Source organism: Sus scrofa, chromosome 14 (assembly GCF_054392235.1).
Source record: "Sus scrofa isolate SSC_HxYL_T2T_F1_AM1 chromosome 14, Sscrofa_HxYL_maternal_Yorkshire_Landrace_v2.0, whole genome shotgun sequence".
Taxonomy (NCBI): Eukaryota; Metazoa; Chordata; class Mammalia; order Artiodactyla; family Suidae; genus Sus; species Sus scrofa.
Window position 1 is genome coordinate 100,426,813 of NC_139396.1, and position 26,938 is coordinate 100,453,750.

General features: G+C 42.9%; 1 long non-coding RNA gene across 1 annotated transcript in view; it reads left to right on the forward strand.

Annotated features, from left to right (window-relative positions):
- LRMDA (leucine rich melanocyte differentiation associated) overlaps positions 1-26,938 on the forward strand; it is a 1,116,486-nt gene that overhangs the window by 263,214 nt on the left and 826,334 nt on the right. The window lies entirely within an intron of this gene.

Below are 26,938 nucleotides of genomic sequence, written 5' to 3' on the forward strand. Positions count from 1 at the left end.
TCAGCATAACTGGGGAAGCGAAGGGTTTGGGGAATTACTCATAGCTCCTGCTTCATCTTACATGGATTCTTGAGAGGTGGTCAGCAGGTTCTTTTAGGGTGACATGATTCTGCCAGACCATCCTTTCTCAGGCCCTTCATAGGGAGTAAGTCCTTGCTGCTGCATGTGCATGTAGGTAAATGAGAAATCCATCCATGAGCTATTTATCCCGCAGTTGATGGAGAGCCAGCCTTTGCTTTCGGTAGATGTGAGTTCTCACCCTCTGGTAGGGGTTTTGGGGTGGCTGGTGGTCAGGTGTGGGGAGTGTATGAGTGGCAGGTCTATGCCCTCTCACTCTGACCTGCTGTGCTACCTATACCACCTGGGATGGGGGCTGTGCCAGGGCCTTTATTGAAACGAGTCACTTCATTATCTGCACGAGGATAGCCCTCTTTTCCAAGGTGAGGGGTTTCCTGGTCTGTCATTTTCATCATCAATGATGGATAAGCTGCTGCTGGGAGAGAGGGCTTATGTGCTGGTCCTTTCAAAGCCTCAGCCCACCAGCTCTCCAGCCCTTGTAGCTGGCTCTGCACATGAACTTGCGATGGTAGAGCCAGAGGACTTTGACATTCAATCCTTGGGTTAGGCTGAATGGGTGGCTTTCAGTTATTAGAAATGTTTTTAATTGTGACCGACAATAAGAAGTGCACTTCCCATTACAGCCTGTAGATACATATGTTTACATAATTGAATGAGAAGTTTCCCCAAACAGTGCTTAACCTTACTATATGCAGTGTACTCTGATAGATCATATTCTGTTAAAAAAATGCTAGGAGCACCCTGGAATTTGATTCCATGTGCAGCTGCCTTTTGAAAAACATGGTTAGATCTCCCAGCCTTCGTGAGATCTAATTCTAAGATCTTCTTTGATATTTTCCTTTTTTGGATGAAAAAGAGATCCTTAGGTGTGTGATTCCCAGCATTATACAACTGGTAAGGGGCAGAGCTGGGGCTGTAACCCAGGCACATCTCCTGATTTTAATCCAGCATTTTTACATAAATATCTGTTACTCAAAACATTTCTTCTTTTATCTTCTCGGAGTGTATTTAACTTTGCCCTCTGGTTGGGTCCAGAGTGGCAAACTAATAGTGTATGGGAATCAATACCCTACGCTTCGCTGCGTGTACTCAATCCACACCCTCCCTCCCTCTGTAGAGTGCTGTCACCTTTTGCCCAGTTGACTTAGCCAGTTTTAAAGTGGTGTATGTTGTCCCCCAAAGACAACCCCTTGTCCCACTGCTCCACACCCACAGTGCAGAAGGCATGCCGTTCTTGTCCTCACATAGCTTACTGTCAAACTGGGGCAACACAGCAGAGCTTTCTATCTTCAGAAGCACAAGTGGATAAACGCAATTATTAGAAATATGCTTTGGAAAGAGGCCATACCCTGGTATTATTTTTCTCCCTGGTTAAAAAGAAAATTGGCTTCTGAAGCAAGGAAGCTTGAAGCTGTGATCAGGAGAGGAGAGAGAAGTTCTGGAGATGCCAACTTGAGTTCGTGTTGGGGAGGTCCCTCCCCCGGGTGTTGCTGCCTTGACCATTCTCCGTTCTCCACGGGCTCCACTGCTGCTTCTCCCTTGTCCCTGGGCTCCTTAGCCCCTTCCAGAACTGAAATAGATTTCCTTTTGGCAGGAGGTGGTGCCTGCTAAGTCCAGATATGACAACTGTATTTTGCGAGCTCACGTTAAAAACACAAAATGGGACAAGATATTTAAAATCTGCCCGAGTCCACCGAGTCTGGAAGATAGGCTGTCTGTTCCAATAAGGTTTCCTCCCCAGCGCTCACGCTCACCTGCGATCGCCCTAGGCTTAGCTGTCTGAGGCCCTTGTGGGTACTGCCAGCATGCCTGCCTCCCTGGCTGAGGCGTGGTGGGGAGGGGAGGGGGCAGAGGAGTGTCCCTAGGCGGCTGAGCACTCAGCACAGCGCCTCCTCCCTAACCCTAAGCATGGAGTTGAGGACGCTTTATTTTATGGCTTAGGATCATCTCTTTTGAATCTGGCACCTGGGCTACAGCTTCTCTACGTATTTCAACTTGTGAGAGTGGGGTTCCCTGCGATGGACTTGCGCTGCCCTGCTCAAGAGCATCAAGCTACTTCCTGCTTTGGAATGAAGGTGGCAGCTGCTCTCGTTTTTTTGCTCATCCTGCCTACTGCTGGCTGCGAGGCGCGGAGGGACCCCTTCCTGTAATATAGTGCTCGGGCTGGTGTAATTCTGATTTAGAAAAACAGCTTCGCTCAGAGAGAAACATTAATTAGATGCAAAGAGGGAGTTATTTCATCCTTCGGGTGGGGGAGACTGGGGAGTGAGGGGGAGGGGGGGAAAAGTACCACAAATAAATTATCTCCTATTTGTGCACTGTTTTATGCTTGTCAGCTGTCTGTTGCCAGAGAACCACAATGTAGCTAAATACTTGTGACACCTTGCCCAATCAAGGTATAGCGAAACGATGTTAGGGGAGCCTCTTTGTGACAACCTGTGCTAGTTTACATTAGCTTAACCAATCGCTTTTTCCTCTGTGCTTGGAGAAATTTGTTAAATTAATTCAGTTGCAATTAGCAGATTTATGGGAAAGTACCATGTTATCCTTTAATTGGAGAGCATAAAACTACAAACTGAATCCGCTGGTTCTATTTGTGTAATAGGCAATCTATCTACGACAAGATTTGATCGATGGAGTCGTATGATGCCCTTGCCTTGTTTTATATTGGCTGTCAGCGCTTAACTGGGACTGAAGTATCTGGGTAACAAAAATTGATATAATGACTTAATGCGCCTTATTCTCTTTGAGCTACATCAGTTTAGAGCACTTCTGAGAGAAAAATGTCTGGAAAATATCAGGGAGTCATCTATCAACCTGTTTTCATTAGCATACTGCCTAGCTCTGGCAAGGATTTGAATAAAAAAAGCAGGATGGTACAATTTATTTCAGGCCCCATATTTCTTGGATGAAAGGAGACTTCTAATAAAAGGAAAATACAGAAAGATGCTTTTTCTAGCTGCTTTCCCCCGAACTAAAAACCTTACTCCCAAAGCTTTTTTGTTTGGAGTTTTGCTATTAATAATATTCTGGGGGTCATATCCCTGAAGGTAATTAGAAAAATAATGCAAAATGCCTCGTGGTTATGATGTACAGAGAAAAAAAAATACTTAAACAACCCCCCCACCACACACACCAAATTACCTAGGTATGTGGTGGGTATGTGTCTGTTTGTTTCTGTTTGCCTCTTTTGTGCTTGTTTGTGTGTTTATGATACACAGTTAAACGGTGAACATGGAGAGAAGTTCTTTGCATAAGTGGGTGTTTTGTAGCATTAAAGGATTTCAGAAAGGTAAGATGCAGCATTTTTAGCTTTCCGGAGTCAGAGCCAAGGGGAAATAGAAACAGATCAAAATGTTTGTATAGTGGGCAAAATACATGTGGTATACAGAGTCATTTTTCTACCCACCATAGGATGCGAACCACGAGAGGTAATAATAACGGAAAGGCAGTGGTTCGGGAGTGAGTCCTTTTTTGCATGAAATTTTTATGCATCAGTCAGCCTGCATACAGTGTGCCTAATGTATAAAATAAATTGGTGCATAAATCAGATTAAGAGCAGCGTGTTGCCAACTTTCGAATTTGCACACAGGAATTCAATATGGATATGGAGGAATTCCCATTTTGTTAAATCTCTCTTAGGGTATGGGGGATCTCTCAGGTAGGCATGGCCCACAGGGACATTTACCTCCCCCACTTCTCACTCCAAATAACAGTGGAAGCAGTGTTGCACATGGAGGGGCAGCAGCAAGGGAGGTGGGTGGAGACCAGTCGTGTATGGAGGGTAGTGACCCGGTATTGAAGATGATACGGCAACCCTGTCTGGAGCTCCTAATTATGGCGAGGAGTTGGTGTGCCAGTCGATAGTGATTTATGGTGGGAATAAGCAAGTGCACGTTAGTCACATTGATCTGCATGTAAATTCCTTGACATAATAAGAAGTTATTACCAATGACAGTCACTGTCTGCCTGCTAATTTCTCAGCACGTCCTACCGCCAGTGTGTGAGTTGGCTGCACGGTTTGCCTGGGCTATGTCTGTGGCTTTTGTATGGATGGAAGTCCAGGTCCCACTGACCATTGCTCTGTCAAACAGCAGTGCTGCATTAACCAACAAGACAGGATGTGTCTTGCTTTTTTTTTATTTTTTATTTTTATTTTTTGAATGCAAGATACTGTGGGTTAAAAACATATCATAAATAGTTTGCTTAAGTATTATATCTATGAAATTTTCCATTTCCCCCCAAAGCCTCAGTTAACAAATTATCAATTGATTAAAATACAATTGCTTTTGTTTTACCCCTTGTTTTCTCTTATTATGCTTTTGGGAAGTTATAGATTTTTGAGCCATTAGCAATTTTCCCTCTTAAATCTCATATGCATTTATATGCTTCTGTATTTCTACTGCCCCAGAGCTTTTTTTTTTTTTTAATTTAATCTGTATGCTTGTACCTCTGTTCTTTTCTCCTTTCCCTTCCAACAGGGCCTCATCAGCTCATCCTGTATGACTGTCCCCCTCTTCCACAGTCTTTGTTAACTGACCTGAAGGATGCCATTCACATTCAGAGCTCAGGTTAAGAGGTGGTGTGTCTCCTCTTCACGTGCTTTTTCTGGGCAAAATCTCTGTGCCCTTGGCTGTAATACTGTATTACTTATAGCCAGAAGTTTGTGTTTAAACATATTGTCATGTTTCTCTGTGGCCTGATTTTTTTGGTTTTCCTTAAGAGTCTGCTGCAGTAGGAAGTTTTTCTTGAAACTGAGGTCATCTGGAGTGTGATTGCTGTGTTCTCACCTTCCTCATTCTTAGTGGAGAGTCCTTGAGGTTGGTGGAGCAGCCTACAGTTATAAAAATATATGCTTATTTAAAGGTAATAGTTCAGTAATAATGGAGGATAAATGATAATAACAAGAACATCAATAATTTAAACAGCAGACTGCTTGTATCAGTTAGGTTTGGCTAAGTGATGCTGCAGTAACAAATAACTCCAGAATCTCAAAGGTATAAGACCGTGCAGATGTGTTTCTCGGAATGCATCATGTACATTGTGGTTGGGTAGAGGGCCTCTGATCAATTTAGTTACACAAGGACTCAAGATAATAGGGCAGTTGACATCCGAAGCATTGCTATGCACTGAATGAAAGGAAGAGAAAGTTCTGAAGGATCTTGCATTGGCAAGTGCATGTAGACAGCTCATCCCTAGGCTCCGCTCTTACCTTGTGACCCAAAGAGGGTGGAATAGACATACTTGGTAAACACCTCTCATACTGTCGATGGGTTGTATGAAACAAATAGTTATGAAAACCTTTTTCTCAACAGAAGAAAAGTGTTAGTGGCTTTAGCAGGACACAGGTTGGTGGTGACTGAAGAAGTGTAGAATAATTGAGCTAATCTTAAAAAGAGGAGCTGATTCAACTCTTGCTCTTAAGAGGAGAGGAAATAGAGGTCCAGAAAGAGGAAGTAACTTTACCAAGTTTAGATGACTGGAGAGAAGCAAAACAGGCATGCAAAGCCAGTTTTCTTGACTTGACTCCAATGGGGTTTTTTCTTTGTCTCCCTCATCTGCAGTCTGGGGAGCATTATGTTGTCCCTGCATACTGCTGTGAAGTGTGTGTGTGTGTGTGTGGTGCACATCCTAACCTCCTCTCTATGGATCTCAGCTCCTCCTTCGCTGCTTTCACTTTGTGCAGGTGCTGTGGGTCTGCTTAGCTTCTTGGCTTCCCCCTTCCAGAGTCCTTGGCCACCATTGTATTTTTCTTGTGGGTAGAATTTGGTTACAGGTTTTCTTGATTTTTAAAAAAATTTTTTTACTTTAAGTACTAGAATTTTAAAGCTTTCATCAAATCCCACAAAGGTGATCTAGGGGAGTTCCTGCCATCACACAGTGGGTTAAGAATCTGACTGCAGCAGTTCAGGTCACTGCTGAGGCGTAGGTTCAATCCCCAGCCCTGCACAGTAGGCTAAGGATCCAGCATTGCTGCAACTGTGGCTCAGGTTCAATCCCTGGCGCAGGAACTTCCATAGCTGTGGGTGTGGCAATGAAACAAACAAGAAACATGATCCAGTGTGTAAAGGGTGTTGTTGTAACAATGGTGGGATGTTTGGTAGAGTCATTAAAAGGAGGTGAAACTGGGAGGAATTCCACTGAATGAAATGTTTATTGATCTATTTGTTCATGGTATATACCCCTCCTACTCTGAGAAGGTGAGAGAAATAGTGACTCAGTGTGGACAATATTTACCCTGTGTTGTGACTCAGCAAATGAGTAAAACAAACTATGGGTTGGTATTTCAGCTGGTTTTCCTTTTTAGACTAATTCAATTTTATGCTTCAGATACTGGGGGCAGTTAGAATCAGGGTTTTTAGAGACAGAAAACCGTGGAATACTTGCAATTGTTAACATATAGAAGGTTATGCTTTCCATATGATGTTCGCTGTAGACGCAGGTTGGACCTTCCTGTTAGAAGGAAATTGGTTGCTTTCCTATAGTCATCATTATGGACATAAGCATTTGTCTGCATGGCATGTGTTATAACCCAAAGTCTGGGGGTTTGGCACTGGGTTCTTAAATGGCTAATGTCTGTGGGAGACGAGGCAGAGGGTGGTGTGCCTGTGTGGCATCAGAAAGGTGCCTTCTTGCCCATATGGAGGACCTTTATCAGCTTTAGGGCTTCTGTGTGACCCTCACATTCCATTCAAAATTAAAAGCAAAAGCTCAAGAAAAGCTAATCTTCATTAGATACCCATTTGTATGTATGTATATGTGTGTGTGTATACATGTATATGCCATACACATCTTTTGTGTATGTGTGTATTTCTCCTTTACTTCATAGCCTTATGACATAGGCGCTGTTGTATGGCTGACATCTGTGTGCATGCCTTTGCTTACTATGTGTTTGTTGCTGTCTTAAGTGCCCTACATGCATTAACTCATTTCATCCTTACCATCACTTTCTGGAATAGATACTCTTATCATCCCCATTTGGACAATGAGAAAACTGAGGTGTAGCGTTAAAGATGCCCAAGGTCACAGCTAGGATGTGATGGAACCAAGGCTCAAATCCCTGGATTGTGGCCCCAGAATTTTGTTGGAATCACTCTGCTAGGTTGCTTTCCCCACTTTCCCACCCCACTAATGAGGGGAGAAGTTACAGAGCAGTTGAATGTGGTCCAGACACAGAATCAGAAGACTGGATATAACCCTGGCTCTGATGCCTATAGTCTCTGCTATTGTAGGTAATTTCCTTAGCCTTTCTGAGCTTCATTTTCTCCATCAGTATAAGAACAACTCACCCTTAACACAGAGGTAATAGTCCTTAGAGTGAAGAGATTGTGCCCAGGGAATATTTCACAAGAATCACTGGCATGCTGGAAGATGGTGTTGGATTTCTTTCTGATTTGTATAATCTGAAAATCACAAAAGAATAAGCTGGATCAATAGTTAATGTTCAGACTGAACTGCACCCTCTAGGTGCAGGTGACCTCCATGTGAGCATGTGCTGGACACTGGGGGCGGCGGTTCCCTATGAGGCCACCTGGGAATTCTCTTTGAGGGACAGTTCAGAGTGATGTCTGCCCCGCCCCCCCTTTTTTTTCTTGTCTTCAGTGATTTGCAAATCTTACTAGTCTTCGGTTACAGGATGTCAGTGATGTGGTCATTTTTATTTTTTAAAAAATCCTCAAATAACAGAATCTTTATATTATACAAAAACCTTGGTTCCAACAGAGATTCTTTGTTTATATCATGAGAATGAACTTGAGAGTCTTAAAAATTATAAATAAGAGTTTTCCACTTTTTTTTAACAAAAATCCAAGATTTCTTAATTTTTTCATTCCTAATGCCTACCAGGATTTATATCCCAACAGCAAAAAAAAAAAAAAAAAAAAAAAAAAAAAAAAAAAAAAAAAAAAAAGTTGAGAAAATGCTTTTTTAAAGAAAATCGTGCTGTGGAGAGACCATTTTGGAAACATGTTGAGAAAGGTTTTCATCATCACGGGGGCTCATTGCTAAAGAGTGCCTAGGTGTATCATTTATAAAAACACTCATCTTTGCATACTTTAAAACACCTGGAGAAGGAAGTTTCATTTAGAAAGTCTTCCCAAGAAGAGATCTTAGTGGGTTTTGAATTCATTGGTAACAAATATGAAATCGCCACATATTTTGTGTAGTTGATATTAAGGGTTGTGCAAATTTACCCACCTAATTTGAACAAGCTGAGCACAACTGGTTAAGGAGATTGAAAAAGTTTAATGATTCAATAAACTCAGCTGATTCCATTTGTAATGTGGTACTGAATAATATCAACCCCCCCAAAGTATCAGGTCCCAATTCCTAGAACCTGTGAATGTTATTTTATATAGAAAAAGGATCTTTGCTGGTGTGATTAAATTTTAAGCATTTTGAGATTAGATTATCCTAGATTATGTGGGTGGGACCTAGTTGCAATCACAGTTGTCTTTATGAGAGAGAGAGAAAGAGATTTGACACAGAAGAGGAAAAGGCCATGGTGACCGGCAAGGCAGAGATTGGAATGATGTGGTCACAAGCCAAGGAATGCCAGCAACCTTGAGATGTTTGCAAAAGTAAGGAACATGTTCTTCCCTAGAGCCTTTGGAGGGAGTACAGCTCTGCCAACACCTTGATTTTCAACCTGATGGTACTTTTGGCTCCAGAACTATGAGGGAATAAATTTTTAAAATTCCACCAAGATTGTGATAATTTGTTATGGTAGCCACAAGAAATGAATACATAAACTTAAGTAACTTTAAAAATGGCAAGCATTTATTAAAATCAGGTGTTCAAATAAACTGAAATTAGAACTAAACTTTTTTTTTTTGGTCTTTTTAGGGTCACATCCACAGCATATAGAGGTTCCCAGGCTAGGGGTCAAATCAGAGCTATAGCTGCTGGCCTGCACCATAGCTGCAAAAATGCAGGAGCTGAGCCTCGTCTGCTGCCTATACCACAGCTCATGGCAATGCTGGATCCTTAACCCACTGAGCAAGGCCAGGGATTGAATCTGCATCCTCATGGATATTAGGTTCGTTTCCACTGAGCCACAAAGGGAACTCCAGAACTAAACTTTTAAGTTTACTTTTTACAAGGAGTTAAGCCATTATTAAAAAAAAAAGGAGGAGTTCCCGTCGTGGCGCAGTGGTTAACGAATCCGACTAGGAACCATGAGGTTGCGGGTTCGGTCCCTGCCCTTGCTTAGTGGGTTAACGATCCGGCGTTGCCGTGAGCTGTGGTGTAGGTTGCAGACTCGGCTTGGATTCTGCATTGCTGTGGCTCTGGCATAGGCCGGTGGCTACAGCTCTGATTCAACCCCTAGCCTGGGAACCTCCATATGCCGCGGGAGCGGCCCAAGAAATAGCGCAAAAAAAAAAAAAAAAAAAAAAAAGGAGAGAGAGACATAATGGCGTTCCTGTTGTTGCTCAGTGGGTTAAGGACCTGACATTGTCTCTCTGAGGAGGTGGATTCGACCCCTGGCCATGCTCAGTGGTTAAGGATACAGCGTTGCCCCAAGCTGTCACAGAGGCAGTGTGAATCCAGCATTGCTGTGGCTGTGGCCTAGGCCTTAGCAGCAGCTATAATTCTGCCCTTAGCCTGGGAACTTCCATATGTCACAGGTGCAGCCATTAAAAAAAAAAAAAAAGACATAAATCATAAATCTCTAACATCACTGTAATGGGAGTTATTAGTATATGTATATATTCTATAAAATATACCTATAATTTTGGGTAAGCTCAAAGAAGATTTGACATCATTAGTGAATAGAATTGCCCTTAAAAATCTTTATATTTCCTTTCTTGTCTTTGAAGTGCCTATTTTATATGAATACATTGGTATGACAATGTGTGTACTTTATAAATAATAGTTTAGTGTATGTTGGGGTGCATGAGCAAACATATTTGGAGAACTTGCTCAAAGGGATTTTTGTCATGATTCAATGAGAAGTGTGGAAGCTCTTTGAGCATGCTAGGCATCCAGTAACTCCTGAATGAATGAGTGGATGTATGGCTAGAGAGGGAAGGCATGGAGAGCCTAGGTGAAGCAGTCTGCCTAGGGAAGCATGGCTGATGGTAAGGGCATCGCTCTGGTCCAGGTGTCACTGATCCAAAGCAGGTGATCTTCTCACTTTGCCATCATTGTGTGAAGACATATGCTTGTTAGTATCTGTTTCACAATTTCGTGAAGGGACAAGTGAGACTTAGTGGCAAACATGGAGGGTTGACGGATTTGAGCATTGGGATGAGACAGAAAGGAAGAGGAATTGCACTAGGAAGGATTACCTGGGAAAGCAGAAGTTCCCCTACACTGGGTGTGCCTTGATGGTGGTGGTGTTGGGAAGGGTGTTTGGAGGCAGTTGTGGTGGGATGAGCTCTGGGGCTATGCTTAGCTTTCCTGTGGCTCACGCAAAAAATAGCTTTAGGCTTTTGCCCAAACGTGAGGGGCTATCAGAATCTGCCAACAGGAGAACAATAGAAGATTCATGAATACCAACTCCTCTTCCCCATGAGGAATGTTGAAGAGAAATAAAATTCATACGCTAAACAGATTGTTAGACAGCTGAGGTGCTAAAACACGTGATTGTAAATTAGACTAGGACAGCCCTCAGACCTAGCTTTAGGCAAGAGCTTCTCTCTTCTTTTTGACCAAAGATGCGAGAGCAGCTTTCAGTCCAAGTGTTAGCAGTAAACTACCTGGATTTGGAAGTGCTCTCCCTTCTGGCTTCTCTTCTGCTAGAGCTTATAGGGACAAGAAAATACTAGTGGGCTGGTGGGTGCTGATGAGTGATCACAAGAATTTCAGACCTGCTATAATCCCTAGACCAGCCAAACTGCACCTGTGAAAAGGAGCAGAGCCTACTTGCTGAATCCTAAGCCTGGTTAGCTCAGTCTTTAAGAGTGAAGGCCATTTCTTGAAATGTACTTCCTGTGCACTGGTGGTGATGGAGTAGGGGTTTCTTTGCCATTGTTTGTAACATTGACCTTGACCCCAATCGTCATTGCTCCCATTGGTCTCCTGGCCTCCGGGGGGTGGGGGGGTGGGGGGTGGAATTCCAATAATGACTGTTGCTGCTGTCTGATCCATTTTCCATTCTGCTCCCGGTAACATCCCTCTCATGTTTAAAATCTTATAGTGGTCTCCGTTCTGTTCAGAACTATTGTAGTTGGAAGGATTTTTTTCCTTTTGCCTCCTACTTTTCAACCAAACGATGTACTACTCTGCTCGTCCGCTTTGGGGGTCTCTGTCTTGTCTCTGGGCCTTTGCACATTGCCCTTCTGATAGCCTTCACCCACGCCCAATAATTTCACCTAGCTACCATCTTTGCATCCTTTCAATGTCAGATGAAATATTACTTCCTAAGGAAGGCCTACCTGGAGCCCTGTTGACTGGTTCAGCTTCCCTTACTGTATGTTCCTATAGCATCACGGGACCATATTGGGATATTTACTCTTCCACTATTGGGATATTACTTCACATGTCATTATGTATTCAGTGTCTCTGGGCCCCATAAGACCATCACGTCAGAGAGGTCACCGCACGGTACCAGGCACATGATCGGTGCTCAGTTCACGTTGACCAGGAAAATGAGTAACACTTTTCCAGAGAAAAGGTAGTGTGATATTTTGTACCCCTACAACTACCAGAGTACTTCGTACCCAGTAAGTGTTGGTTGAACTGAACTCAGCGGTAGAGGCAGTGGTCCAGGGCTTTTAGGGGTAATGATCTGGATGTAGGGTAATAGGCCTCATCCACTCATTCCCTTACCCCATTCCAATGAGGCCCGGGTCTCAGGACCTTCAGAGGCCACCTGGGGAAGGGTCATGAGGGTAGATCATACATGAGCTGGCCTTTTGGGAATAAAAATAAGACAGGTATAAACATTCATTAATGACAAATACTTCTGGAAATAATGAACTTAGAACACTTTATTGCTGTACTTGTGAGAAGTAAAAGAGAAACCAGAATGCGAAGGAGGCAGTTAAGGTGCCTACCTTTGCATTCCTTAGGCTTAGCTGCCTTAGGCTTCTTAAAAGATTCCCTTATGAGTTGTGGTTATCGTTTTCAAGTATATATCTCATTTTTGACCTGGGAGTGAGAAGAGTCATTTTGGGGTGATGAAAATAAATACTCTCCTGACTATTAAGCACAGCAATGGGCCGCAGAGCTTTAGCTATCAACCCCACCATCGGACATGTAAATATCTCCTAAAATTCCCATTTAAGAGCAGATTTCACCTGCAAGTAGACTGTTCTATCTTCTTGAAAAATATATACACCCCAGTGAGGGAATAAACACATCATTACACTTTCATGACAGATAAGCTCGGCTCTGTTCGGGTGTAAACTCATTTTTCTTGGGTTGACCTTTAAATAGTATCGTGCTATTGTATGGGATTTAAATCAATAATTTTGTCAAAGCAAAATATACTGCAGGGTTGTTGTTGTTTTTTTTTTTTTCTTGATCATTTAAGCAGTTCTGTAAACTCGCAAGGCGTAATGGATCGCAACTCGTTGTCCCCAGGAAGGGAAGCAGCGGGGAGGGGGCAGTGAGGGCAGCGGAGGGCGGCAAGCCCCGTGCAACAAACTCGGTGAGCCGCAAGGAGGCAGGGGCTGGGATGGCCGTGGATCTGAGAGTTGTGTTTCCTCGTCTAGGCTGCCGAGATGGAGGTGCTGGCCTGGGCTGTAATTAGCGGTGAAATACCTTTTCTGCATTCCTGTTGGAAAGCGACAGAGTGTCTCAGGTGTGAGGAGGTTCAAATGAGAAGTACCCAGTAGTTATGAAGCAGCAATAATGAGTTTCCTTCTCCTTACCATGGATTGGTGTGATATACAGCTTGCAATTAAGCATGGCTTGGTGATTCAGTGATTAATGTATATACAGCTTCTAAAGGAGGGAAGCCGCCCTCCCTTCACATCCTTCACGATGTTTACAGCTGGGTACCTATTAACAGGAAGATGGAAAGGGCCATTTACAATTCAGTAACCTTTATGACAGTGAACTCTTTAATCAGCATTTTATTTCCTTTGTAACACTTTAGTCATCTACAAATGTCAGAATAAAATAGGGCCATGAAATATTTAGGATCGGCGTGTGGAAATTGACTTCCCTTGATTTAAGCGGCTGTGTCTTTTCATTTTGTTGTTTTGGGAGCTTTTACTTTTATTGAAAGACAATTTATAACTAAATGCTCCCAACAGTGACTGGCATTAGGGTAGGAGGAATTTCAGAGAGCCAAGTTCTGGTTCTATAAAATGTGTTGATGCTTGCTATATTGGGTAATAAGTTATTCAAATAAAAACATTAGCAAAGGGTTTGCATTTCAGAGCAGCGTTTAGCAGAGGTACAGCAGACTCTGCAGAGTTGATGACAAAATACCCCCGACATATTTTAGAAAGGTAATTAAGTATGAAGTACATCCATAATAATTTAAGTCAGTTATACTGTATACCTGAAATATGCTTTATTGTCTCACATTATTTTCTTAGTGGGATTCTGGGACTTTTTCACTTCAACAATAAGCACCTTTCAGCTTTCTTGTATTGTTGCAAATGTATGTATATGTATTAGCAGAATTGCCATGTTTATGTTAAAAGACCTTTAAACAGCGATATTACTGTATTAAATGATTGCATTATTGTTTTGTACTTGTATCTTTGGTAATGTTAATCCATTTAAAGCCAGTGAACCCAAATACACCTCAAACGATGTGTCTTAAAAATGAGTCTTGCACAGTGGCATGCTTTAAGGATTGGGCGTGGGACAGTACTTCTTTGCCCCGCTCCTCCAGAAGTTCCCCATGACCATTTGTTGACCTGGGGATGAGTCTCATTAAGGAGCTGGTATTTTTTCAAGGATTAGTGAGAGAGTTTTTGTCTCATGTGGGCCACATAGGACCTCCTTTCACACTTTGAGGCAAGATGCTGGGAAGGTGTTACCTTTTGTGTGGAAATCAGTGATGGAAATCAGCCTGCTACATTGCACAGACCAGCAGCCTGACTGCCTGTCTCAGCCCCATCAAGAGCTCTGTGTCATGGACAAGTTCCTCACTTTTCTGGGCTCCAGTTTTCCCATCTGCAAGCTGAACCAGCTTATTGGACTAAGCATGCCTTCATGGGAGCAGTGAGAAGAGGAGAGAGGAAGGAGGGTATACAGACAGTCAGTTATGATCTCAAGTTCAAATTGCTGCAAGTAAAGGGTTTCTGTAACTACACGGCACAGATGGGAATCTCAGCGAATGCCTCTACCTGGAGAATGGGAGAACTGCTGGGGGTTGTGGAGTCTCATCATCTCAGGAATTGGTTGTTGCCCTTGCTGAATGAGTTAAGGTACCGATTGAAGTCCTTCCCAAAGAACAAGGCACCCAGGGTGACTTTTCTTTGTTTTTTGTAAAATGACAAGGTCCCATCTGCCTTCTCTTCGTGAAATATCAGTCTACGGAGGTATCAGCAAGTTATCTGAGTTGGCATGTTAATGAATAAAGTAGAGGTACTAAGCTCCAACTTCTGAGTTTTCCCTGCTTTGATCAGGGAAGGAGATACAGAAAAGAGGGAAACTCAGGGCTTGGAAGGCTGGTGAGGAAATGGGCTCAGGGCTTAGGATAGACATGGGACACCTTTTCCTCTATTTTTCTGTCTCACTGCCTTCTGTCCTCCAACTGTTCTCAGTAGCTTGCTTTTGAAATGGTTCTTTGGAACCTTAAGTAGGTGCTGGCAAACAAGATCTTCTAAGGGGATGCAAGAGGGACTCCAGACGCTCAGACTTTGAGGACTAGAGTTTCCTTATTAGAGGTGAGTTCCCTAGGAACTGGGGGAGGGGCTGAGTGATGTCAGCAGCAAGGCTGGCTGCAAGCACAGGTGCTGGCAAAGAACTGCCTGTAAGGGTAGGTGGTGGCTTGTGGGGGGGGGGGGGCGGTGCTGGCTGCTGGCTTCTGGGAAAGGATGGTGGGTCCAGGAGAGCAGCATTTCAATACGGCTGTTATTGCATCTTTTCCCCATCATCCCAAAGGAAGTACCCACAGTGGTGTCTTGGATGACAGGAGGCAGTGGGAGCCTGAAAAAGCTTGGTGGCTATGGGTTTTGCGGCTAGCTTTTCGATCATCAATTTGTTTAATTTCTCTACTTTAAAAAACTTAAAATCCCTTAAAAAAGATGACAACAGTTGTGAAACATAGTCATAGGAAGTTTGAAAAAATAAAGAATAAAACAGTTGTCTGTAGCACTACTACTTTAGCAAAACTATGGTTATTTGTGTATATACTCTGTCTTTTTCTAACGGCATAATGCTGCATGGTTAAAATGAGAGCCAGGTGTCAGTGTCACATCCTGCCTTTTTCATGTGACGTTAGTTCTTAAACATTTTACTCTGTTGCTTCATTGTCTTTGTAATCATTGCTTTTTCTGAAGACTGCATACTATGCTGTCAAATAAGAATTTCGTATTTGGAAAATAATTTTAAACGTATCTTTAAAGGCTTCTATGGGCTATTTAGTTCACTCCTATATATCTATATGCTTTTATATATGTATTTTGCCATAGTAACTGTATAATGTATGTCTCTGTGCAGATGAATTTCCTGTATTTTGGTTTATTTCCTTATGAATAGAGTACCATGTACATAATTTTCCTTAGGAATAGAGTTCCAGGCTCTCAGGAGGCCCTTACATATTACTAACCCACTTTTAGCCAAAAACCACTTAAAAGCTTTAAATGAGTTTTTTCCAAGTTCTGGCCTTCGTATTTGCTCAAGGCTACCATGATTTTCCTAAGACGCTTATGTTTCTGTAGAGAATTTTGGGTCGTTTGAAGGTTTATGAGGATCTAAAATCAAGTGGACGGCATCAACCATCACAATAAAATTCTGCTTTTAGAATTTTAATTTTAATTCTCCCCTTTTAGTAGAGGAAAGAAAATTAGGGAAGCACAACATGGAGTGGGGGCTGGATTTGTTGGGCATGCAGATACTGGGAGCTGTTAAGCTCGTGATTGCGATGTGATCTGAGAACAATCCTGGGGACTGGGAATCTGGTGCTGAGGATACTGAAGCTCAGAGAGGTGATGCACCTTCTGTGGAGGCAGGATTTGAACTCAGCCTCACCTGACCAAAGTAGGGGCTTACTGTCCTCTGCTATGCACCCTTTGTCTAGAGTGTGGGGTGATAAAGCAGTAGGGGGACCTGTGGCCACGGCCCCTTTGTCATATCGGAAACTTACTTTAGCCACTGGGACTTTGGTGCCTTTTTGTAGATCCATCTTTATGTCATTCTCTGAAATCACAAAATACCATTTTGTTTCATGCCTGAGGGTGGTGGGATTGGTAGCGAGGTAGGTGAAAGGCAGCTGGCAAGATATTTAAGTTAGAATGCAGGGAGTGCATGTGGGGAAGTTGGGATCCAAGGCCCCTTTGGCCTTGTCAGATTTTACTGTCTGTCTCTGTGCTTTCTTGAAGGCAGTGGAGGGACAAGAGACGTGTCAAACAGGGAGCAGAGGTGGCTTTCTCGGAAGGCCAATTTGGGAACCATTGTTAAGTGTAGAGCCCACCTAGACAGAGGGGTGCTCGGTAAGAACTATTGAGGGTCCTTAGAGAAACCGTCTCTCTGACCCGTTAGGAACAGTAGGAAATGGGGATGCTCAAGATTAAGGGACAGGTTCAAGGTCATAATGCCTATGGATGCTAGGTGGATTTAAAGGCTGGGGTTTCTATCACTCCTGTGCTGAAGTCACTGAGAGAGGCAAATGAGAGGAGGTAACCGAGATGCCAAGCAAGGAGACAGGGGAATGACTCTGTGGCTCGGCCTGACCTGGGCCTGGGCCCTGGCTGGCACTGTCTCCTTTTCTTCAAGGCTGCAGAGAGCAGGGATTACTACACGGCGGGGGTGGGGGGGGGGAAGGAATGGTTTCCCACACTTGCCCGGATCTTGAATAAGGCAGGTGGACAGCATGGGGAAGGGCTGGGGGTGGTGGCCACTGGTGCTGGGGTCCCAGCATCTCTGTGACATTGCCCTTTGCTTGCTGGTGCTGCCTTTAAATGGAAACCTGGCATTTCTCCCAAGGAAGGGTGGGGACAAGGAATCAGTTTCTGGATTTTCTTTTTTTTCCCCTTCCCCCATGATTAGGACATGGTAACCCACATGCATTCGGATGCTTTGCCCCTTCTTGGTCAGGATTATTTAAATGTTGATCCTTCCTTTCTTTTTGACCTTTCTTGTTCAGCCTTCGTTCCCAGGTCCCGCTTGTTTTGTGTTTCATGAGCTTAGCAAAGCGTGGCCTCCAGTCCCCGAGTTCTAGTGTTTTCACTTAAGATGAGGAGTGATGAGCCAAAGGTTTCAGGCTCAATCCTTGAGCAAAGGGCCGCTCTGACAGGGATTATTATTTATTTGTCATCTTGGATGTAATAAGCTGTAGGTACAGCTTCGAGAGCCCTTGATTTATTGCGCTGTCTACTGCCACTCGCGGGACGTCTGCCGCGCCGCGCAGGATGAATACCACACTGTCAGCTCCGTCGATCTGTCTCCACCACGGCTCTCTCTCTCATAACACATTCCCATTTCATGCCAGAATACATAAACAATCTTTCATTATTTTGATGCCTTTTTCATATTTGTTCTTTACAGAACATAAAGTTTGAATTTATGGGTTTCCTTTACATTATTTCAACACACTCCACCATTTTCCGGGTTTGTGGTTTAACTCTCAGAAATTGGCTGCCAGGTGATTTAGTTATTTTGGCTTTCTAGTTTTATAGTTATTTAATATCGCAATGCCAGAGCCGGAGAAAATGGAGTGCACAGGAGGTGAGGGATTTGCTGGGGAGGCTCCTGTCATCAAGGCGGCGTGATCACGGGGGTGAGGCGTGGGGTTCAAAACACAGCACAGGAGCTGGGAGGTCATTTACTTATTTTTTTTTTAAAATACCATCTCGAATATTATTTGCATGATTGGCCAGCCCAAGTTCTTGATGGGACTTGAGAGGAGAAAGGGAGCATCTCACCACTGCTTGCCATTAGCAAGGTTTTCTAAATTGGTGATCAAACACCCCACCCAGTTTGTTGTGCTTTGCAGACAGCAGCAGCTCTCAGCGTCCCTTGTTATCACCTATGCTTTCTCTGCCCTGGCTCTTTTTCTGCATCCATTCTTCAGACTCCCTCCCCACCCCCATTTTTGATTCCATTTTTTATGTTTTTTAAGAATTTTCTCATCTTTACGTTTGGTTCAGTTGTTCTAACTGGCAAGAAGAGCTTGGAGTTGAAGGCTTTTGCTTAAGAATAGGAGGTTGCAGTCTTTTTCCCCTGGTAGGAGGGCAGGCTTGGGAATCAGGTGATGTAGCTGCATAAGGGTTCACTTACTTGTATGGATTCCCCCTCCCCCCACCTTAGTCTTGGATCTCAAATTTCATCATCTTATTTTTAACCAAACTAAACAATCATATGCATTCTTTAAATTGGGCATCTTAATTTTTTTTTAAAATTAAAAAATAAAGTTTTTTTCCCAGGTATTTGTGTGTGGTGTCTTGGTCTGCTTATAGAATATGGATCAGTCCCTGGAGAAGCCTGGTGAATTTCCCTTTTCTGGGTGCTTCCTGACAAATATAAGCCACTGACAGTTGAGAAAGTATTGCGCTTGAGGTCAATTAATTGTGCAGAAGTCATGACATTTGGGAAGTTAAAGTTCTTCTTGGTGACACTGCTAATTCGTGTGCTGGGGCTGAAATTCCGGCTCCTTTCGGGAAAGGTGTCTTGCTTACCTCCTTAATTGTGTGTGTGTGGGTGTGTGCGTCCTTGCCCTTCCACGAGGCCCTTTAAGAGGAAGAGGCTCAAGGTGAGAGGACTCGGCAGTTGGAAAGCTGTTTTGAACCCTGTCTCCTCTCTGAAAGACATTATTAGTGAGTGTAGATTTAAAGGCCATAAATGCAAGATAATTTTGTTACTCCTGGCTTCCCTTGGCCGCCTTCATTAGAGAAGTAGGGATGTGCTTAGCCCACCTTGCATTGTATAGGCCTGTTGTGGCTGGAAGGGAACCTTAGTTAATTAATATGAGAAATTTGTTTTGTGTCTCTGGTAAAAAAGACGGTGCAGGTTGGTGTTGTCAGCAGAAGCTGCTTGTCACTTTGACCTGTTCTGTTAAGTGTTTGATGTGTTTTCGCAGAGTAATCTGTGAATAACATTATAGCCCAGCCAGGAGAGAAACCGAGGGAGCAATGGCAGAATTAATATCTGGGAGCGTTGATAATTATATATCAGAATCTAATTTTTAGCACAGAAAATGTGTTAATGACAGAGAGGAAAACAAAAACCACTAGCTTCTCCCAGCAGGCCCCAAAGTGTCATTTATTATTTCTCAGCTGGATATCTATCAAGTTTATGGGTTAATTTTTCTGTAGACTGTTATTTATGGGTTTTTGTTTGTTTTCAGCCATCATTACTAACAATACGGTTAATAGCAATCATTTGTTATCCAGCACTAGGCGTGATGCCTCAGATGAGAGCACTGAACTGAGAATACTCATTTGGTAGCTGAATAAGGCCCTGACAGGGCCCATTTATAACAAGCTCATTCTATAATGTCCATCCTATTAATAAAATTTTGTTGCTGTCTAATTAGAGATGTCTGATGTGTAGAGTAGCACCGCAGAGGAGACTTTTTGCTGCTGCCTTTTTTTTTTTCTTTTTTTTCTTCCCCTGGTCTGCGCTGTCACAGCCAGAGCCCATCTGGGCATGTGGGTTTGAGAAACAAAAGGGATGAGGAAGGAGCTGCGGGGGAAGGTTCTAGATGAGAGATGTGGTGATGGCGCGGAGAGCGATGGGTAAGCAGGGAGGTCCTGCTGGCTCACCTGTGCTCCTCTTTGCTCTTCCTGCTGTGGTTTTACCTGCCCTGGTTAGTAATTTGCAGTCCACCCCTCAAATCCTCGGGAATACAAGCTGTGACCACAAGGTACTGTGACTGATTTCTTAACAAAAACAGCACAACTTAAACATCCAAGGGAGGGCTTGACTTCTTCAAAGTCCTTGCCTTGCAAGGCAGCACATTTATTCCTAAGTCACTATCGCTTCTAAGAGCCTTCTGGAAACTTCCCTCTCTTTGTTTGAGGAGTCAGTCTCTTTCCTTCCATAAAAAAGTGAAGAGTCTCCCTCAGTCAGAATTTGCAGTGAAATATTAGAATGTCAATCTCAATATTTTATGGTTGCATTTTGGATACAGAAACTGATTCAATTCAACTTTTTTTTTTTTTTTAATCCCAGTGGATCTTTCAGGCTTTTTTTTTTTTTTTTTTTCTTGAATTAGAAAGAAGCTTTTGGGCTGGGTAACATGATAGGCCCATCTGCTGGACAAAAAGGTAGAGGCCAACAGCTGCTTTTAGGTACCGATGCCCTTTCCTAACCATGGTGTGCTTTGGAGACAATTTCTAAATTGCTGGGCCTCAGCTTTCTCAGTTCCCAGAAAAGCAGGTACTAGTTAGAATGGATTGTTGCAAGGATCAGACAACATAGATGAATATGCCTTCTAGGTGGGAAGGCCTCTCAGGTGCTGGTTATGACTACCACCAGTTATAATTCACTGTCTTTTCCGAACCTTACATAGAAAAACCTGCTCAGGAAGGTCCTTGATGGGTAAGTCATTTTAAGCATATTTCAAAGTCATTTTAAGCATAGTTGTATAAATAGTTGTGCTAATTCTATTGCTCATATTTCAAGTGAAATTTTGTTTTTCACTCAGTAAGGTTTAAAGAAATGTGTAGCAATGGCAAATTTTGTTTTAATCATCTTGATTATGGCTTATTGTGAAGTTTGCCCTGTTTCGGGGGAAAAAGACGAGGAATTTAGAATTCAGGGAATAAATATTTTATTAATTTGGCAGGTGCTCAGAACCACACACTTTTGAATTAAAAGCACACCATCAGGCAATACACTGAATAATGTTTTAAAATAGTTTTGTTGCTAGGTAACTATTTTCCTCTTTAGTAAGCTTCCCCGGCCCCCTCCTCTGAAATGTTTTGCAAATGATCTTTTGGATAAAAACGACCATCTAATATTTTTCTCTCAGCCTATCTGTTTGATTTTGAAGACAAAACCATTTAAAAAACAGAGTGCTGCAAAATTCCCATCCTCAGCCAGCGATCAAAGTGCTGTGCAGAGTTGTGTTTGCACAGGCCTGGGTAGTCTGCCGGATTTTTTTTTTTTTTTCCACTAAACTGCACTTGACTACAGCTTATCAACCCTTAATTAGTGCTACATTTTCTCCCTGTGATTTCTATTGATGTGTGGTACAGGAAGCTGGATTGAGCCTCCACCTGACTGGTGTGCAAATTGTTGGAGAAAATTCAGCAAACATCTCTTTCCATTATCCACCCCCCCATCACCCTATGGCTTTCCTCCCCACCGTTTCTCTCTCCTGGTGTCTTGCTGTCTTCCATTTCCCTCAATAGAAAAGGTGAAAAGCAGGACGATAGGAATCAGGTTGAGTATTAGTGTTTTTGCTGGCCTGTGCAATAGAAAACGACAAGCCGCCGCCAGGGCCCTCCGTCAGCAGATCGGGGAGCGGGGAGGCGGCGGTGGGCGGGGGGCTCCCCCGCGGCCTCAGGATGGAGGCTGAGAGCCGGGATGAAGTCAGCACTGACAAAGTGAGGGGATTGATGGATGGACAAAGCGGGGAACTGGATGTGAGAATGGATGAGGGCAGAGGGGGAATTTAACAGAGACAAACAGAATGAAAGACAGAGAGGAATGGCTTGCTGAAGCAGGCCCACCCTTAGCTCCCACAGCAATTTACTTACTGCTAACAGAACACCTAAGGATGCTTTGCATCTTTGCAGATTTTCCTACCAGCCTGGGCAGAGAGGAGTGTGTAGATTCCAGCTCCTGGGGGCCAGGCTTTCTCTTTCAACCTCTGTCTCTTCCTATCTCCCACCTGCCTCCTCAACTGCATTCACTCACACTCATTTAATTCAAACTGAGCGACTGATTATTTCCAATAAGTTCACACAGTGTTTCTGTGGAATAAATTTTCTTCTCCTGCCATTATTTTAATGTTTCCACTAAATTTACCTTAATCAGTTATCGCTGCCTTAGAGTAGTAAATAATAATATTTACCTGCTCCTTTTGAAAACGATGGTTCTAGAAGGAGGGCTATTGTTTTGTGAAGGCATGTGATAGCAATGATAATGCATGCCTCCTTTGTGCGGGAAAAACTTGGTGGCTTTCTACCTTTATCCAGTCTGTATATATTAGTAAGAGACTCGATATTTAATGCCTGACATTTTGTATTTTAAGGTGGAAAATAAAGGCTCTAACCCAAACCCCAAGTATGTTACATTAGGCCAAAGAGAATTTAAGAGGGGTAGATCTCATGTTAAGTGTTTTTACCACAATAAAATCAAACATAAAAAAAAAAAAAGAACAAAAACTGGGAGAGAAAAAAAAGTGAATCCCCCTTCTAAGAAAAATGTATAACAGTGTTGCATGTGTTAATATAGATTTACTATTTACAAACAGCCATTTCAGAAAATGAGTCTGTGAGCAAAAAGCTTTTTGAAGTTTTCTTTCTTTTCCTTTTTTTTTTGTCTATTTTTTAGGGCTGCACCTGCGGCATATGGCGGTTCCCAGGCTAGGGGTCGAATCGGGGCTGCAGCCCCCCGCCTACTCCACAGACACAGCAACAGGGGATCCGGGATGGGAGCCGGGTCTGTGACCTACATCACTGCTCATGGCAATGCTGGATCCTTAATCCACTGATCGAGGCCAGGGATCGAACCTGCATCCTCATGGATCCTAGTTGGGTTCATTAACCACTGAGCCACAAAGGGAACTCCTGAGGCCTTCTTATAAAAAATAATACGGTCAATGATTGTATGAAGCAATAGGAGGTAAATCAAATTGTTATAGTTGAATATCATACTCAAATGTATATTTAGGATTTTATTTCCTTGTAGGAATAATAGAAATGATTTAAAATCAGTTGACTTAGGAGTCTTGGATAAAAATTAGTGATATTAAAATTCCAAAGGGAAACCTACACACAGATATGAATGAACTATTGGCAAAGTGTACCGAACTTAGTACAATCCAGACTTAAGTATGGCAGTTTCAAAATGAGCCACTATATTTTTGGTACATTCAAGGAACCTAGCACCTTCTGAGAAGTCTCTCTCATTTTAGAAAAGTACATGGAAGGACACTTTGTATTTCAGAATTAATGCTGTTGGGTTTATACTTCCTTTATCCACTTTCCATCCAAAAAGAAAAAGTTTGTTTTCTCCTTCTCCTCCCCACCTCTCTCCCTCCCTCTCTCCCTCCCTCTGTCCTTCCCTTCCTGTCTCCCTCTTCCCTCAAAGAAATGGTTTGGAAAGACAGTCTTTGCTGGTTTTTTTTTTTTTTTGGCTATACCTTGCAAAAAATTTTTGTCCCTTAAGGATGCTGGTTTTGAGGCAGATCTCTTTCTTGTGACACTACCTCCAGAGTTTATTTTTTTTCCTCTCCTCAGATTCCCCAAAGATTCACTCTATGAAGTGGCAGCAGAAGAATTCTAAGAACTTTTTGGCCCTTGAAGGACTGCAGCATGCAGTATCGGCCACCTGCACAATTAAAAATGAGGTCTGGAGAGAAGGCTGTTGACTTGCTAGAAAAGATGAAAGGGAGCTTTGAAAAGCTGCAATGAATAAGTTGTCTGTGGCATGGGGGTCCAGGAGACATGGCTTCAGGTAGAGCATAGAGTATCACTCCAGTGTTGGAAAGTCCACTTGTCCTCATGCTTATTCCTTGGGCAGGCTAAAGGCTATGGTCGCCCAGAAGCCACACCATCCTCAGATGCACATCCTTCAGAACTGGGGGATAATGGGAGCTCAGAGCTGGGTAACTGCTTGAAGATTATATCACGTATTAATTCTGGTATTGAGTAATTTTTCAAAGGTTGAAAAATCTGACAAGTGATAAAATTAAGTTTATAAAAGCTGGCTCACACATGGCCCAGAGATACAGCTTAAGGAAACAGATCACACAGAGTTCTGATTGTTTTTGTCATGTAAAAACCTGGGGTCTCTGCTGCAACTCTGGGAAATTTTTGGAGAAAGGGCGGTAACGCTTCTTTGAGGTGAATTCTTGGTTTGTGAAGGCAGAGCCAGGGGCATTGGTTTCTTTTTGACATTAGTGGGAGTCTTGAAGCTAGATTCTCACATTCCATTTACCAGCCCATCTCATAAGAATCATTACACCTGTGCTTCCTAGAAGCCCACTCTAGGTGCTGGAGCCCCATTTCCTCAGAGATTCTGGTAGAGTAGGATGCAGTGAGATCTGTGCTGAGAATTCTGATGGGTGGTCCACAGACAATGATACCTTTCCCCTCTGTGTTCCTTTGGAGTCTGGGTAGATATTTCTGATGCATTCCCTCCAAATCTCCTGGCTATTGAGACTTTAAGCTGGATGAGTAATAAAACAAAGTTTCACTCAATTTTCTTTATGCCTCTCAATTTACCTCAGCATTTTTTTTCCCTTGGTCCTAAACACAATATAGGAGTTTCTGTTGTGGGTCAGCGGTAACCAATCAAGCTAGCATCCATGAGGAATGTGGTTCGATCCCTGGCCCTGCTCATTGGGTCTGGGATCCGGCGTTGTCTTGAGCTGTGGTGTAGGTCGAAGATGCAGCTCAGATCCCGCATTGCTTTGGCTGTAGTGTCGGTTTGCAGCTGCAGCTCCGATTCGACCTGCAGCCCAGGAACTTTCTGTGCCATGGGTGCATGTAGTCCTAAAAAGCAAAACAAAAACAAAACCACACATATATGTTTACTGTAGAGTTAGAAAATCAAGATTCTGAAAAAAATAACTGTATTCCCATCACTCAGAGTTAACCATTGTTAATATTTTGTATATCTTTTAATCTTTTTAGGAAAAAGCATGCACACTACATTTTGGAAAACTAGGGTCATTTCCTAATCATTTTTGCAAAATTTTGCGTGTATCATTATGTATTTTGAGCATATTCTCACGTCATTAACAATTCTTCTGAGACATGATGCTTACTGGAGGTAAAGGATATTATTTGGTCAAGTTTTCTCTGAAAGTCTCTTATTATTGGACATCTTGGATACTTTTTTCCCCTATAGAAACATAATTGTGATGGACTTTGATCTAATTTGCAGTTGATGACAATTTGATTTTTTAAAATTGCCCTTTCTTCCCCCCTCCATCCATCCATCCATTCCTGGTTTATGTACACTTCATTTATCATGATTTCAGAAGACTCACGTCTGTCCAATTTGACTAACTTCTTCCTAGAACCTTAGACAGTATAAATTGTTCATTAAGCCACTGCAGTTTTTCAATATTATTAGTACTGCTAGTATCATTTTCGTCTACTTTAGAACTATCATATCTGGATGCTAGAAGAGACATTTCCCAATATTGAACCCTCTAGTAGTGAACAAACCATTTCTTCGGACAAGCAAGAGGCTTGGAGGGTGAGGATCAGCAGTATGCACTATAATCAGAGGAGTTCCATTTTTAGGATTTTTTTTTCTATGCCTGCAGCATGTGGAAGTTCCTAGGCCAGGGAACAAATCTGCATCACTTCAGTGACAATGCTGGATCCTTAACCACTAGGTTACCAGGGAGCTCCTCCGTCAGCTTTTTAAAAAAGTTTAGTTCTACTGTGAGGAGGAAGCTGTGAAGATAGTGGGGAAAGTAGAGGCAACAATAAATACAAAATCCTGTAGTAGAAATGGAATCTCTTCTGTGGCAGACACATTGGTCACTTACCCAGTCATCACCTCAGTCCTCCATCATGCTTGTTCATGTAGTTGACCTTCATGTCACTGAGGGAACTTCATGACCTTCCCATCATGGAAAGCACTTCCTCCTCGGTCTCAGAGTGGAAACCATGCTTAATCTAAACCGGTCTATAGCAATCTTTGCTCTGATTGGTTTGGCATGGGCAAATGATCTTATTATAGCCAGTAGTAAAGAGAGAACCTTCACTGATTGTGGTTGTGATGCCTGGAACTGCAGCATCTGTCTTTGGCCCATGAGGAGAGGTTTTGAGTTAAGGGTGGCAGAACAGAGAGATGGGAAGCACTTGGGCCCTTGGTGTTATCATGAACTGGTGAATTAACCTTGGAAAGCATCTTACTTTGGTTTTCTTTTCTTGTTGTATAGTAAACCCTTATTGTTGAAGCTATTTTTTTCAGTTGCATATTCTGTTACTTGCAACCTAAGGCATCCTTACGGGTGTACTAAAGATCTTAAAACAGTGCTCTTTGTCCAACCCACTTCATTTAAGTTCTGTTCAAATGTTCCCTTGTTGGAAAGACTTTTTCCCCCCTATATAAAAGAAGACAAAGGTGGAACTTCAGCTCTGGCATTGGTTACAAGTCTTGTGCGCACCTAGTTTCAAGCTAGTGGGTGGCGTCCATCTGTGCTCTGTGCCCAGGAGAGGAGAGTGTTGTTGCTCTGCAGTGCCCTTTGGACTGAGTTCCCCATCCCCTGCCCTTTGCTCACATGACTGCTGCTCAGGGTCATCTTCATAAATGGTGCTTTCAGGAGCCCATTGGCTCCACATAAAAGGTGAGTGACTCTGTTGATGATAGATCCCAGTGTGGTGTGCATGCTCTCATTCCCTTCATCTGACCTTGGTGGAGCAGGCTGATGGGGCCGTGAAAAGTACGATATGAAAAATGAGTGAGCAGAGCAAAGTGAACAGTGAATAAGTCTTGTGTGTGATTAGCTGTGAAAAATCTCACTATCTCGACTCAGAGGACACTTTTTCTTTCTCCTTTTTCTCATCCCCTCCTTCTTTCCACAACATCTCGTCAGCCACCCCACAGGGGAGCTTTCCCACATGTGACTGCCTTGTGCCCGCAGCAGTCAGTGGAT